A 16,513-nucleotide genomic window follows, 5' to 3' on the forward strand; every position below is an offset into this window, starting at 1 on the left:
ATCTTATAAATGACTTAGAACGGGTACAATTAGTGATATAAAAATGCAAATTGATGTAGGTAAGAGTTGTCCTATCCAAAAAATAATGTCATATTTGAACTCTCCATTAAAAAACACCTAAAATAGACACCCCTCTTTTTTGAATTTCCTTAAAATTCATTTTGGCCCGCCCTAGTGTGTGCGTTTGTTCAAATTGGCTCTATAAGTCCATAAATGTGTATTATGATACCACATTCCCCCCTACGGAGGGCCCTATTGGTCCTTCGTAAACGTAAACAATGAAGAAAATCAAAACACAAGCAAGAAAACCATACTTCAAAAACATACTCCTCAAAAAGACAGAACTCATCACACCACAACATCAACATCTTCTTGGCCCCCCTTGATAGACAGATTACTGGGACACAATCAGACCAACATAAAAACAGGCATTAAGATTACACAGTATTGTCATAAGGTGATTCACATTATATTTAAAGTAAAAATAGTCGGACTGCATAACAAATCAAACAAAATATCAGGAGAAAGAAGCGTGTCGACTCACATCCTGAGGCGTATTTCGTCTGACACAGAAAGGCAACACTGGGACTGACTTACTTCAATCAATGCTTAAAATACAACACAACCCAAAACATTTCTACAGCTGACACAGAGATTCATTAACATCAATTCATACACCGAACACCGCTGAGCGTGGTATGGCGGTTATTCTAGATGCATAGAATAAACATAGATACAATCCCCTGTGTGCCAACCAGGCCTGGAATCTCGTCATTTTAGGGGCAAGGCCACTTGGCCTTTGGTGTTGTAATTTTTTGGAGGGCACAAAGGCCAAATGCCAGGGCAGGAAGACCATCCAAAGAAAAAAAAAAGATTTTCAAGTCCAAAATGATTTTTAAGTCCACGGAAATAATGAATTTAACTTGAAGGTTAAGGATGATTGTATTTTAATATATTATAAGAATAGTATAACTATCTGTGAAATATAACCCATTTATTTCACAAAATAATGTGTTGGCAAATGACCAATATTTAGTTATATAGGTCTCAATATGTCACATTCAGCCCTGGACTTCACTGACTGAAGTAGGGGTCACATTAATCACATTAGATTCACAGATTAGAGATGTTATGTATTTTCCCCACAAGTTATTTTCATTCAAATGAAATGTGATTGAACTTGCACTAATAATGACTTTAGTTGATTTTTCACTCTTTAAAATATAGTATTTCTTAATTATTAATAATTACAGCTTGTAGATTGGCTATTTTCACGATTTTAAATTGTTTTTAAATAATAATAAAAAAGGAACATACAAGATTTCCACCGGACAACGATAATATATAGCCAATATATTGTTCTGTATCAGCATATGAGTCAGTTTTTGCAGATTTCATTCTAATTGGCTACTATGCCTGCATATGAATTTCATGGGCCTGGGTACTTTGACTTTGACTTTATTAATTCATGCTTGCAGTGGAGCCAAGGCCCCACTGAAAAAACTGCAGAACTTTACATTTGATGCATGATAATAATAATAATAATAATAATAAAAATAGATTAAAAACACAAAATTGTACAGGTTAAAACATTTTCAGGGCAGCAGAGCATGGTCATGTATGCAGTTCAGGTGGCTATACTGTGTTTTTTTTTTTTTTTTTTTTTTTTTTGGCAGCTAAATAGTGTCATTATATAGCCTGACTGCAGTTTGCACTGTTGAATTGGTCAGCCTGTTGGTCTTGGCCTTGGGTTCAGCCAGCTTGTGTTGGTTCCTCAAAGTCCTGGCAGTGCAGCTGCCTCGTGTTGGAGGTAGCAGGTCATGCAGAGGGTGTTGCTCATCGTGCATGTCCTTGACCATCTTCACTGCAGCCTCCTCCCTCCTGCTCTGGAGTGATGGTAGGGGTTGTGAGATGTTACCAGCTCTCCTTTTGATGATTTTACAGGCACGTGTCTGGACTCGCTCTAGCTCTGCCTGTTGTTTCTTAGAGCAGCCCACTAGGAGCACTGAGCTGTATTCCAGACACGGCCTGATGAGAGTGGTGTAGATGGTGACGAGGTCATCTGCAGGTAGTCCGTGTCTCGCCATAACCGTGAGAAAGTGCAGCCGCTTGGAGGCAGTTTTTATTGCATTTTCAATGTGCACATCTCCAGTCAGGTTTTGGTCAAGGTGGTATCCTAGATACTTTGTTGTTTCCACAACAGGTACCTCCTGTCCCCCCAGCATAAGCGGGGGAGGTTGTGGTGGGTTCCGTGAGAAACATATTCTAAGTTCAACCGACTTTTTCCCATTGAGCATCATTTTGTTCTTTTCTGCCCATTCGTCCAGCCTTTGTGCCTCCAGGCGCATTGATGTGTCTGACATGATGTTGGATATGGGAATCGCTCTCGACAGCCCGATGTCATCTGCGTATCCAACATCAAGAGTGTCCTCAAACACAGCGTCCCGGGTGGCCATATAGAGGAGGAAGACATATGGGGAGACTACCCCCCCTTGTGGCACCCCAGATGTGACTTCAATCCAGGGGCTGTGGGCCCCATTTGCCGCCACTCTTTGTCTCCTCCCTGTGATGTAACTGTGTAGCCAGGCTGTCAGAGATGGGCATAGTGCTAAGTCCAGTATGTTTTGCATCAGGGTCCCGTGGTCAATTCTGTCAAACGCTTTTGACATATCTGCCAACAGTACTCTGACCATTGTTGGTTTAGAGTCGGTCTCAGTGAGCCAGGTGTGCATTGCTCTGACTAAGGCTGTTGTGGTACTGTGCTTGGGCAGATATGCATATTGGTTTTTACACACGTTGAGCACTGTGGGCATAAGTTTTTTCAAGACAAAACGTTCTATTATTTTTCCAACACAGGAGGTTAGAGAGATGGGACGCCAGTCTGAGATTGAGCCAGGGTCTTGGCCTTTGGGTATGGGACAGACATTTGACTCTTTCCATATATCGGGAACACACCCCTGTTGGTAAGAGCAGTTGGCCAGATGTGTAATGACCGGGGCCAGGTCCTCTGCCTGTTCTTTAAGCAGCCAGGTTGGGATGCCGTCCGGCCCACTTGCTTTCCGGGGGTCCAGCCGAGTAAGGGCTAGCTTCATCTCACCTATACTGCAGATGTCACTCTGTGTGGGAGGTCTAGGTAAGGGGTAGACACAATAGGGCGTTATCTCAGTCCATGATTTGGAAAAGAAATTGTTCAGAGCTTCTGCAGCTTCGTTTTCCTCTACTCCCTGTATTCTGATTTTTACTTCCGGTGATTTAGTTCGTCCTAGGCCTTTGTTTATAAAGTTCCACCACTCCTTAGGGTTCTTTTTCTTTAGATTTTGCATTTCATTTTTATAATATTTGGTTTTTGCCTTGTGTATGAGTCTTTGGACGGAGTTTCTGATTTCTCTCCATTTTCCCACTTTCCCCCATTTATTATGGGCTTTTTGTCTTTTCTTTATAGCCTGCTTTATTTTCTCCGTCATCCATGGTTTGTCCGCAGTTGTTATTTTTTTCTGTCTCACAGGCATGCATATGTCCATTGCTGTCTGTATATAGTTATTAAAACTTGCTGCCTTGGCGGTGATGTCCTCAGCCTCATATACAGCAGACCAGTTGGTCATGGCGATGCATGTTGACAGAGCTTCTTTTCTTTCTGTAGTCACTAACCGGCCCCTCCTCCGCTTCACCTGTTGTTTCTGCCCTGTTTTGTTTAATGGGCTCAACACCAGACATTTGTGGTCGCTGGCACCCAGGGGGGCAAGGGTGGATGGAGGACTGTACAGTTTGGCCATATTCGTAAAAATCAAGTCCAAGATGGCCTGCCCTCGGGTCTGGCGTTTAACTACCTGCCGAATATCAGGGTGGGAGGAGGTTAACATTTTAGATTCCCCACAAACATAGTTGAGACACTACTGGGGGTCCGACGCGGTTGTATTTGGACCCATGCACACTCAATGTCATCGCTCTCCAGGTCCTTTCTCCTTTTTGCCTGCAGTCTATCGTGACAGTACACAGCCACGCCCCCTCCACTTTTTCCATTTCTGTCTCTCCTAAAGAGCTGGTAATCCTTGATCGACAGCGAATCATCCGGTATATTTTCGTGAGCCCACGTTTCAGTAACGCATCCGATGTCTGCATCTAGCGTTTGTAGCAATAGTTCATATTCGTCAGTCTTATTTATCAAGGATCTTGCATTACAGAGGGTTAGCTTTGGCATTCGGGGCTGCTCTCGTTCCGGTTTTTCAAAGCGTATTTCAGACAGGACACTCACCCGTTTCCTCCTATGTTTAGGATTCGGTCTGTGTCCTTCTAAGATTGTTATTTTCTTCTGTCTGTTTTTACCAGCTTTGGATCCTCTTGCCCGGCTTCTTTTGCGGATAATCCCGACGCTTTCCAGCATTTGTTTTGTATTCCCATTCAGCTGGGCTGTGCATTTCCTTTGACTTCTTAGGAAGTGCGGAGAGTATTTGCGATTATTTACTCCTTCCATTTCCAATTAGTTTTCCCGATGGCGACACATGATGCAAGAACAATTCCCAGCAAGCTGCCTTGAAAAAATAAAAATAAAAAACAACTAAAACCTAGATAAAACACTTAAAAAGTCGAGGGCACACGCCGACGACAAACACTGCGGCTGCCTTAAAGCGCCACACACTAGGAAAAAAAAAAAAAAGGTCTGTGACCGAGGGCTGTGTTGCGCACCAAAAAACGGACTAAAACTGTCACATTCTATCTGCTGAAATAAACTTCCCATTTAGATCATTATTGACAAACGAACCGAACATGGATGTGGTTTGCAAAAGGATTATTTATTTCTTGTCCATCAGAGCGGTGAGGTCACTCTTTTGTATGATATTGATAGCCTAAACTTTTAATTTGTTTGCAGTTATTCTGTTGCTTGCTTTATATTAAGACTCATAATTTGGGGATTTCGCTGTATTTTATCAGATGTATTCATCTATTCTTTTGCTGTTGTAAAAACATCGGGACACATCGGGAATCCATTCCTCTCTCTCAGGCTAGAAATCAAACCTACCATTGATTAGTTCAACAGGCTGCTTTAGATTTAACTCCTGTTTGGCCCGGTAATGCTTTTGTGTCTATTACACTGTGTTGCGGGATTCCGACGGTTCATAGGAGTCTCAAAATCAAACCTACCTACCACTGTGCATGTTGTAGCTGCACAGCTCAACCAAAGGGACTGGTGTCTAAAAAAAAAAACGTATTTATAGGAAAATCGTGCAGAGGAAAAACTGTGAAATCAGTTGCTGGGCGCAGCTGGGGCACCACGGCCACTGTGGCCGTGAAGGCATGTCATTATTCGAGGGGCACACGGCCAATGAGAGGGGCAACGACGGCCATGGCCGTCGTGGCCGCCGTGAAATTCCTGCCCTGGTGCCAACGCATTTCCAATCAGTGCATAGGACCCCTCCTCTGTTGTTCCTTAAACTCTAGGAAAAAAATGTTAATCAGCCAACAATGGAAGCTGTAAGAATACAATGAATCATACACTCACTAATCGATAACAACACCCTCCACCAATGCCCCCTCCGCCGAGCTACTAAACTATAACCAAAGACAACGTAAAGCTTTCCACACATTACTGGGCAAAGCTAACCCTGAAATGTAATTACATAAGGTAACTCTATGGTAACTACCTAACGGAAGCATACACATTGATAACAGAAGGGACAGTGTGCCGTCAATGAAATAATAAAACACAAAGTAAACCCACATTAAATACAAGAGAGACCAGAGAGTGAAAAATAATCCTTCGCGACACTGCAATAAAACGGCAGCCAAACACTCCGCAGTTTAAATCACCATTATCACAAACATATAACCAACATACATTCAACAAAACACTACTTGATACAGCTTCGTCTTCACTCACTTACAGAATAATAGATCTGCTGGTTTGTGTGTAAAAACTCTCCCCAATCTTCAAAATTAGGATTATGTAAGATAATACATCTGTTTGTATTTTAAACATCCGATTTTTGCGTTGGCTATTGAAAAAATTGTCTGGTAAACCCCTCCCTCCGGATATCTCATTTCCATTTGATATAAGGGGGGAGTCTGGCCTACAGGACTTGTATGTCTTTTGGTTGTGTTATGTATTATGTTGGTTTGTTATGTATGCTTTGTTTTGTCTCTTGTATCATTTTGTGTTTCTAAATTCATTTATATTTTGTATTGTGGTATTTCTTTTATTTGTTAAAATCCTGTTATTATGATACATTGAAAAATACCTACAATAAACAGATGTTTAAAAAAAATGGAACGGGCCACCATTGAAATTTTGTCCGCTATTTTTGGTTTCGGTTTTAAAACTAATTTTTTGAGGTACGGAATTTACTTTTAAGATATCGCTCGGATAGAAGTTTAGTTGTTTAACTTCATATATGTGGTCAATTAATCATGAAAGAGCCTATTCAAAAATAAAATTTCATAGAACTGGCAGGGGCGGGCAGTGACACGCATGTATCCGAATAAAGCAAACTATTTTCGGCATGGCCCTTTCAAAAGTCCCCTTGCATGCTGGTGATGGGGAAAACGAACGGCTGATTGGCTGAAGGGGTTGTCAGTCAACGGTACTAATCCCGCCCAGCTCCCGGCCACAGCCAAATTGCCCATACAGGCCTGTAGGCCAGACCAATTCCTGAAATCAGATGCAAATGAGATTTCCGTAAGGGGGGTGGTTTACCAGGCTATTTAAAAAATAGCAGATGTACAAGCTCACAGCGCGGCAGTAACTGATTTGGACATATGAGGTTCCTACCCGACAGACGATATACTTCTTCATACGACTTCTTCACTCCTCCTTCTCATGGCTCATGGCTGACAGTTGTTCTGTAAACACAGTAGGGATGGGACCATATGAAAATTACACATCATGATTATTGTAGCAAAAGTAATTACGATTAACGATATTATAGCGATAATCACAATATTCACAAGACTGGTAGCAATGATAGCGAGTAGCAACAGCTCAGCATATAAACATGTCACATTACTAGATCTCCAGTTGTCTGTATCTAGTGGTTGTTATAAATCATCACATCACATATCACAACACTGATTTAGAAGGCATTTGTAGAATGGGCCTCATCAATGGGTATTAATGGGTTAAGAGTCTGACCTTCCCCTAATCAGGAGGGAGTCCAAAACTATGACTTTTCAGGATTCAAAAAAAAAAAAGGCAAAAGTAGCAGATCTGCAAGCTCACAACCCAGCTTGAGGGTCTGCTACTTTTGATGCTTTGTCAGTGTGACTGTAGTACGATAAAGTGCATCGTTCCGTCTAAATAAACACATCAAATAAAGTGTTCTCGTGGTGCAGACTTCAGGAAGTGGTGGACCTCCTCCAGTTGTACCTGTGCTGGACCGGTGACTTGGGGGAGGCCACGAATGACTTCTTTGTGACTTTGCGGAAATGCCCCGCCTTCCGCCTCTCGCCGTTCTTCTTCCAGCTGTACGTTTGAACCGCAGCCGAGCGGCCCACACAGGCCACGCTTATAAATGTTTCAGAAACTCCACATATTAGCTGCAGATGCCAGACTTGCACACAAAACACACACACAAAACTTCCTCTTCACGTTTAGACAATAGCAGCTAGGAAGTTGCACAGCTGGTGGAACAGGCGGTTTGGATGTGCTTGTTGAGGGCCCTCCTCCTCATCCATGGATTCAAAAGAAGTGTCCTCAGTCTCTACTGCTTCTGTGGGTTGATAATCAGGATCAAACGTTTTAATGCCAAGCACCCAAATTGATATAGAGCGTGCCAACGTGTCGTCACCACGGGGGGGGGCGTGACATTGCGCGTGGCATTGTTAAGTCAACCTGGTTTTTACCCCTCAAAGATGTCCGCCGCTACCAAAAGGCACTTGTTGACGCCCCCTTCAGGATTTTTGGCACGCTCTATATGTCCGTGCAAACCCCCATCTGAAAATGTTTTATGCCAGGGACCCCCCAGAAGAGAATATTTGTGTTTAAAAAAAAAAATTGTAGCCCACTCACTCAATTCTCAATTGGTAATGGCAACAAAATACAATATCTGGATGTGTCTACTGTGGCTAGTTGAATTTGCATATAACTGGGTTCAGGTGCAAAAAGAATGTATTTTAACACTTAATGTCCCTTTTTGTCCACTCGTTTTTTTCCACTGAAAACACCACAGTGAGTGACTTCCTGCTTTCTGCTTTTTAGTCCCACCCCCTCTCTCTCTCTCTCAGTAGGTTGGCTAAGGTTGATTGACACCTCTATCCCCCAATAACATTTCTTCCCTGAACAAACAGCAGTATAGATTGAAAATAATTAGAAATAAAATGTAAGCACATCTGTAGCAGGGTTCTCAAAATGTTAACAACATTATACAGCTGCTATTTTATTTCTTATTCAGTTTATTTATTGCTGCTACTTTTTTTTCTAAAGCACAACAAGAAACACGGTTTCTGTTATTTTGTTTTAAAGTTTATATATTTTTGTGCGTGTTTATTTAGTTAAAGTTATACAATGCAGAATCCCAAATAACGATTTTTAGCAACCTCTGCTGGTCACTACCGTCACTGCATACAATTTCCGTAATCCTCGATTACCCAGAATTCCATTCGTTTTCACCGGAAGCCGGAAGCGTTTCAAAAAGCGATCTTTTAATTGTTTTATACTATCTACGGATCGTTTCTCTTAGCCAGTGGAGCATTAGTTACCATGAGCTGTGCTTTCTTTTTCTGTTCTTTTTCGATCTTCCAATCCTACATTATCTTAACATCAGCGTGAGGTTCCTTTTTGCTATTACCGCGGTAGTTCCTGGCCAAACAGGAAACCGTTGCGGTAGTTCCTGGGGACGTCGGCCACGACGTCATGACGTTGGCCAGGAACGTCATTTTCCCGGGAAGGTCCCCCCAGTCCACTTTCAATAGAAAATATATAAATAAAAGGCTTCCGGGGGTGAAATTCATGGAGTGGGTGTTGTGAAACTTTTGCCACTGACAAAAGATATACAATTTAACTTTAGTTTTGTTGAAAACGTTACCTAGTATTACTTTAAGTTTAGTTTACTGGTAGGCCATATCTTGTATTTACAAGTGCACTGCTGTCTCCTGCTGCTCGCCTATATTTTTAATAAAGTGTTGCATTATGGAGTTAAATTATCGTTTGCTGTGTGATATTTGATAAATAGTCTAATAATGGTCAATCAAATAAATAAATGGTCAATCAAAAATCATGAAATAGGAAGAACAGAACAAAGATTCAAAGCCTTTATTTGTCCCAAAATGATGATAGCCTACGTCGGCAAGACGACTGCACTCCTGGCGGCCCCGCTGGTCATCATGACATGAGGTGAGGTATTAAGTATGTTAGAACAATAGCCAAAAGGATTTACAGACAGTCACTCAATTTAAAAGTGTGTTGAAAAAGATAGCGGCCTTCAACAATAGCGGTACATTCAGTGGTCAGACTGGTCACTGACTGGTCAGGTTCGTGCAGAAAAATCAAGTGAAGAACACAGGAGCCAGCTTTCCATATAGCCACGCGCGAGAACGCGCATACACGCAGCAGTACCATGTGTCGTTGTTGACAATGTCAGATCAGATGGTTTTAATTTGAAGGTTTAACAGGATGTTCAATGTGTTTTTGTGAATTAAGATGACTGACTGGCGTGCTCTATGCTGGCGCGCTGTGTTAAGTTACACAAGTGGCGGAAACAGTGCTCTCTGATTTTCACAATACAATGTTACCCAGTACCCACCCGCATTTAGTTCAGTAGCCTACCTAACCGCACGCATCTCCGTCGGTCCCCGTGAACTTATAAAACTATATTTTTCACCCAACACGTGTAAGCTTAAGCTAATAACAACAACAGTCTCGAGTCGGTCTCAGACAGACAGTCACTCACTCAGTCAGTCGGGGGGGGGGGGGGGGGAACTCGGCCGAGAGAGGCAGAGAAATGTAGACGATGCGAATGCGATGCGTGCATTCATTCATTCATTCATTGCACACACGCACAGTCAGACAGACAGACTAGGTGTGTGAACTGTGAACAAGACAAGGATTTAACTTCATTTAAATCAGCACAGTGCAAGTTAACGCCAGTCATTCAGCGCCGTCAGCGCCATCTCATTCAGATTTCAGAACAGAATTACAAAATATATAATATAAATTAAAAAAAAAAAAAAATCAAAAAAAAATTCCCAATTTTTTCCCCCTCGGGTTTTTTCGGGCTTTCGGGCCTAACATGATGGTAATAGTCGGGTTCGGGCCGAGCCTCGGGCCGGCCCAGTCGGGCCCAGTTAGGGCCGAGCCTTATTTTCAGGCTCGTTGAGAACTCTAACAGTGACTTCCTGCTTTCTGCTTTTTAGTCCCACCCCCTCTCTCTCTCTCTCAGTAGGTTGGCTAAGGTTGATTGACACCTCTATCCCCCAATAACATTTCTTCCCTGAACAAACAGCAGTATAGATTGAAAATAATTAGAAATAAAATGTAAGCACATCTGTAGCAGGGTTCTCAAAATGTTAACAACATTATACAGTGTACACAAATGTAAACACATTTTGCAGGGTATGTTCTTTCAAGTTTTACTAGGTCCTCCATGTAGGCCCTCTTATCTGCTCTAACCATCCTCTTAACTTTTCGGTCTGCTTCTCTGTACTGGTCTTTGTATCTTTCCTGTAGTCTTTCGGACTTTGTTTCTAAGCATTTTTTCTTCAGGTCTCTCCTGTTTTCAATGCACTGCCAGGTGTCTGTTGTAATCCAATCCTTCCTTTTGTGTTTGGTTGTTCCTAGACAGGCTTCACTACTCTCAGAATATGCTGTTCTAATCTGTTCCCATATGATATTGATGTTTTCTGGTTGTATGTGATCATCTTCAATGTAATCTAGTAAAACAGGCAGAAGATGCAGCCATGAGAGGGGAACAGGGGACTGTATACAGGATCACCAATACAATCTGTGGAAAGTATCGTCGAAACACCAACGTGCCGATCACGGACAAACATGGACGACTCCTTACATCTGAAACAGAAATAGAATCTCGATGGGCAGAACACTTCAGCGAAATCCTCAACAGACCACCGCCAACATTAGAGGCCGATATACAGGAAGCAGAAGCTGACCTTGATGTTGAGATTGAACCACCAGAGATTGGAGAAATCATCTCCAAATCCCTCAAAAATGGGAAGGCTCCTGGACAGGACAGCCTAAATGCAGAGCTGTTCAAGGCAGACCCCGAGCTGGCAGCTAAAGCTCTAAAGCCACTCTTCACAGCCATATGGGAGGGGAAGAAAGTACCGGATGACTGGACAAAAGGCATAATTGTGAAGATCCCCAAGAAAGGTGCCCTTAGCAACTGTAACAACTGGCGTGGCATCACCCTTTTGTCCATCCCCAGCAAAATCCTTGCCAAAATTATCGTGCAAAGATTATCAGATGCGATAGACAAACAGCTTAGAGAGGAACAAGCAGGGTTCCGAAAAGGTAGAGGATGTGTTGACCATATATTCACCCTCATAATAGAGCAGTGTACAGAGTGGCAGAGACAACTGTATATCAACTTTGTGGATTTCGAGAAGGCTTTCGATAGTATTCACAGAGACAGCTTATGGAGAATACTACGGGCATATGGGATTCCAAAACAACTTGTCCTCCTCATCAAGAGTTTCTATAACAACTTCACATGCCACATTGGAAATAGTCAACACAGTTTCGCAGTCAAAACAGGGGTGAGACAAGGTTGCGTTATGTCTGCATTGCTCTTCAACCTGGTCATAGACTGGGTGATGAGAAGAACCACCGAAGACAAACAAAGAGGCATCAGATGGACTCTCTTCTCACAATTGGAAGATCTCGACTTTGCAGACGACTTGGCTTTGTTCTCTCACACACACCAGCAGTTGCAGGAGAAAACATGTCGTATGAACACCTTTGCAAAACAAGTAGGTCTGAAGTTCAACCAGAAGAAGACAGAGCTGATGATGCTGAACATCCCAAACCCCTCACCAATACAAATAGATGGAATAAACCTACCCACAACAGATCATTTCACATATCTAGGCAGCGTTGTCAGTCATGATGGAGGTGCAGACAGAGACATCACAAACAGACTCAGCAAGGCCAGAAACACTTTACAGAGGCTTAACAACGTCTGGAAGTCGGCCCAGTACAGCACCAACACCAAGCTGAGACTGTACCAGAGCTGCGTCCTGTCTACCCTGCTATATGGTTCTGAATGTTGGAGAACGACAGAAAATGATCTCCACAAACTGTCAACCTTCCACACCAAAAGCCTACAGAAAATACAGCGAATATTCTGGCCCAAAACCATCTCCAACCAACACCTTCTTAGCCTGTGTAAACAGGACAACATGGCTACCATCCTTATAAGAAGGCGGTGGAAATGGATTGGACATGTAATCCGTAGAGAGCAGGACAACATCACCCAAACTGCCCTTCACTGGACACCAGACGGAAAACGTAAGAGAGGCCGACCCAAGAACACCTGGCGTAGGACAGTGAAGGGAGAGCTGAAGAACCTGCATCACACCTGGGGTTCTATAAAGACGCTGGCCCAGAACAGACAGGAGTGGAGATCCTTTGTTGCTGCCCTACATGCCAGCCGGCATAAAGGGCAGTAAGTAAGTAAGTTCTTTCAAGATTTTTAGTGAAAAAATTAGTTTAGTTTTTTTTATTTAATTTAGTTTTGAAATAGCACAGCCTGTCCAACTTGTCATCGTCGATAGTTGCTTGTTTTTTTTTGGACCAACGGAACAGGGCCTTGGAGATGGTGCTGGTCACACTCAGGCAGGGCGGGTTTCCAACCAGCATAAAGGCAAATTCTGCTCTCTACGAAACAGATAAGAGGAATAGAGAATGACGGAATGAATGAAGACATACATAAACAGTCTATATTTCAAAGAGAATAGACATCCACAACATTGTTATTGTCAGGTTATTGTTCATCAGGAAACAACGTGTTGGTGTGTAGTGGGTAAACATATCATTTTGACTAATATCTAATATCTTGAGTGACTGCTATTACAAGCTTGTCCAAATAAATATGTTCACATGTATGTTTGTTAAATTCAAATCACATTCATGATTATGAGGATATATGTAGCTTTAATAAAATCATAAGAAATAACATAACATAAATGAGAGTCTGCGAGAGAAAGAGAGAGGGGGATAGATGGGTATTTATATAAATACATACTTGCTGTGATTGACCCCGTCTGCTGAGGGGCTGGAACACTGGTTGAGGATGCAGCAGGAACAGCTGAAGAATAATATCAAAATAAAATACATTAACGATATGAAAACATCTACAACTCTGTAAAAGAGTTCATTCTGATGAGGGCTAGGTGGACATAATGGACAAACCAAATGTTTCAATTATCCAGATTTATTTTCAATAAATGCTTCCCAAAATAATGTTCAAAATTTGTTTTAAAAAAAATGTAATTCACAAAATACTAAACAATAAACTTACATGCTTTCTAGCAAGCTAACAGTATAGTATAAACAGACTAACATACTGTGTGTGTGTGTGTGTGTGTGTGTGTGTGTGTGTGTGTGTGTGTGTGTGTGTAGCAGGAACAGCTGAAAAAGAATATCAAAAATACATTAACAATATGAAAACATCTACAACTCCTCCATAGAGAGACAGGAAGAGTGTGTGAGTGATTTCATAAAAAACATACGTGCTATCATGCCTGCCTCATCAACCGATAGCATCTCGCTGTCAGAAATGTCATCCCCTAGGACTGTGGCGGATCTTACAGTGGACTTGGTAGGAACAGCTTAAAAAGGATGACAAAACGGTATATAATTCACTAGCAAGGACTACACAGGATACACATGGAATGAGTGTGGGGAGACCATGAGAAAAAGTACTCAATGTTAAATAAAAGCAATGTTTAGTTGTGAACTTACAAGGCTTAAATTTGGCTGCGAACACAGCTTCTTGACAGACTTGTCAATGCTTTGAATTGATCTGCTCCCTGTCAGCAATAAACGCAGTGAAGCTGCGGGCACTGAGGCTTGTCGTGAGGATGAGGAGATGGCCGCTTGAGTTGCCGCTTGTGAGGAGCTTCAGAGTTGTGAGGAGGCTGTGTGAGGTTGTGTGGAAGTGAAGACATCGCCAGTGGTAGATTGGGAGGAGGTCTTATTTTTCTTCAATTCAATTTCTTTCCTCTTCTCCTCAATGGCCCAACGGCCCTCAGCATAAGCGTTGAGGTACTTGAAGAGTGCACGTTGGTTGGACTGCTTATTAGGGTTGTTTTCTGTTCTTTTCTTTTTTTGGCCTGACTCCTCCAGTCGTACATCATTGGCTATGAACGCAGCATAGGCCAGCGCGTTCTCAGCCAATCACTTAAAAGTTTCGCCAACATAGCATCCAAATGTCAGCACGTTTTGCCCCAGGACATCATTTTCGCTATTGGTGTCCCCACCAAGGTGCACAACAGCATCCTGCGCAGCCTGCCTCACTCGTTTCGGTGACATACATTTGACCCATGGCCTTTTCTCTTTTTTGACATTTATGGCTCTCCACGAGTCAGAGATACACGGAGTGCCATCCGGCTCCTTCCTGAATTTAGGATCCATCCTGCATGCTTGAAGAAAACATCAAAAACAAACAAACCAACAGTTAGAATATGCTTGGTATTAACTCTTTACTGCACTTTAACATAATTCTCCCTTCTTACATTCTACCTCAGTATGCTGCATTGATGGAGCCTGTGTAAAAGGCAATAATCTCTGCCAGTGCATTGAAAGGTGATCAGATCTGGCTATCAAACTAAGAATTGCATTGCATTTAACTTAACTGTTAAGCCTTTGTCTTCTGCTATACTGGACTACAAAAATAAAATAAACTGAAATCTGTGTCTTGTTGCTCCCCATGCAAATTCAGTCATGATACAGTAGGGGAGGGGGACGGGGCGGTTGACAGATTACCCTTTATGGCAACAGGATAGGTGGGCACTAGGGACATCTGGGCACCTTGATGTAAAATGGGCTATTTTGTCCAAAATGTTAAAAACATATATATATATTTGCAAAATGTTTTTAAGTAAAGTAAAATATACATGATTAGAACATGCTTAAGCATTCGGCAAAGGTCTAAATGTCTAATATTTCTACAATTGCTATACAAAACCTGTTTATCCATTCATTTTGGGCCATAAACAATTTGTTTTGAACATTTTGGACAAAATAGACAATTTTACATCAAGGTGCCCAGATGTCCTAGTGCTCACCTATCCTGTATCCAGTTGTATTACATGGCTGTAATACTAATAAATAATTACTAATAATTATGTACAACATTACGTTATAAAAGATCAGCGGAGATCAATTAACGTGGGCTTCATATATTTATTAACACACAGGACTCCTGGTAGAACAAAGCTTAAACAGTCACGATATCATACAACGTTAGTTTTATGTTAATGGGTAGCGTGGCCATTAAACTTTATGATATACCTACAACACAGTGAATTCATGTAGGCAACGACATGGTCCTCATAGCGTTCTCCTTAACGCTATGCGACTTTTCGGGCATTGACCACATACCGACGGTAGCGCAGCCTCTCCACTTTAGTAAAAAATAAAGAATACACTTTCGCTACTCACCAAAACAAATACGGTTTTAAGATGTGGAAAGCCTACTTTCCTTAGTGGGAACACTCGGACCCCTCCACCTCATGTCTAAAATACACTTTTTGTCCAGAAAAGAAAATATGTAACCGGAAGGAAAATCTGGTCAATAGAAAAGTTCCATTAATCATATCTGTAGGGGGCGCAGTGGAGTAATTAAAACATTTTTTTCCTTCCGGTGAAATATTTTCTTTCCTGGCTAAAAAGTGTATTTTAGACGTGAGTTGGGGGCTCCGAGTGTTCCCACTAAGGAAAGTAGGCTTTTAACAAATTAAACCCATCTTTGTTTTGGTGAATAGTGAAAGAGTATTCTTTATTTTTACTACAGACGAGAGGCTGCACAGCCGGCGCAACTATGGGTGTGCAGGCAACATATCGAAAGTAACATAGCGTTAAGGAGAACTCCTTCTAAAGCAATGGACCAGAGCTAACTAATCACATCGGATCAGACACCATTAGTTCTTGAGTAACATTACAACCGAACATTTATTTACCATATTAAAACTTCGAGTTGATAATGGCCCAAAAACGTAAGCACATCGGAGAAGTAAATTCAAAACATAATACAACAGATCTATGAATTAATTGAGTACAGAGGCCCCCAATGGAAACAAGCCATTGCTTTCTTGAGTTTTAAATCCTCTTAGCTGACCTTGTATTGAACTGTACTTTCATGTGCTTTTTTCTGCAAACTTCTAATAAAGTGCTAATCAATCAATCAACAATAAGAATATAGATTCCACTCACGATCTTCTGGCTTGATGAAGGAAATACGTTGATGAAAAAAAGATCTTGCCGAGTTGCTGTTATGTGGGGGGAGGGGATGTGGCTGTACAGTAGGCCTAGACTGATATATTATTACTCTATGGGGTACACTCAGGT

At 41.8% G+C, this 16,513-nt stretch overlaps 1 protein-coding gene across 1 annotated transcript in view; it reads left to right on the forward strand.

The window, feature by feature from the left end:
• LOC308102372 (uncharacterized protein) overlaps positions 1–16,513 on the forward strand; it is a 1,220,233-nt gene that overhangs the window by 533,954 nt on the left and 669,766 nt on the right. The window lies entirely within an intron of this gene.

This window comes from Gymnoscopelus braueri (genome assembly GCF_963280865.1).
Source record: "Gymnoscopelus braueri genome assembly, chromosome: 15".
NCBI lineage: Eukaryota > Metazoa > Chordata > Actinopteri > Myctophiformes > Myctophidae > Gymnoscopelus > Gymnoscopelus braueri.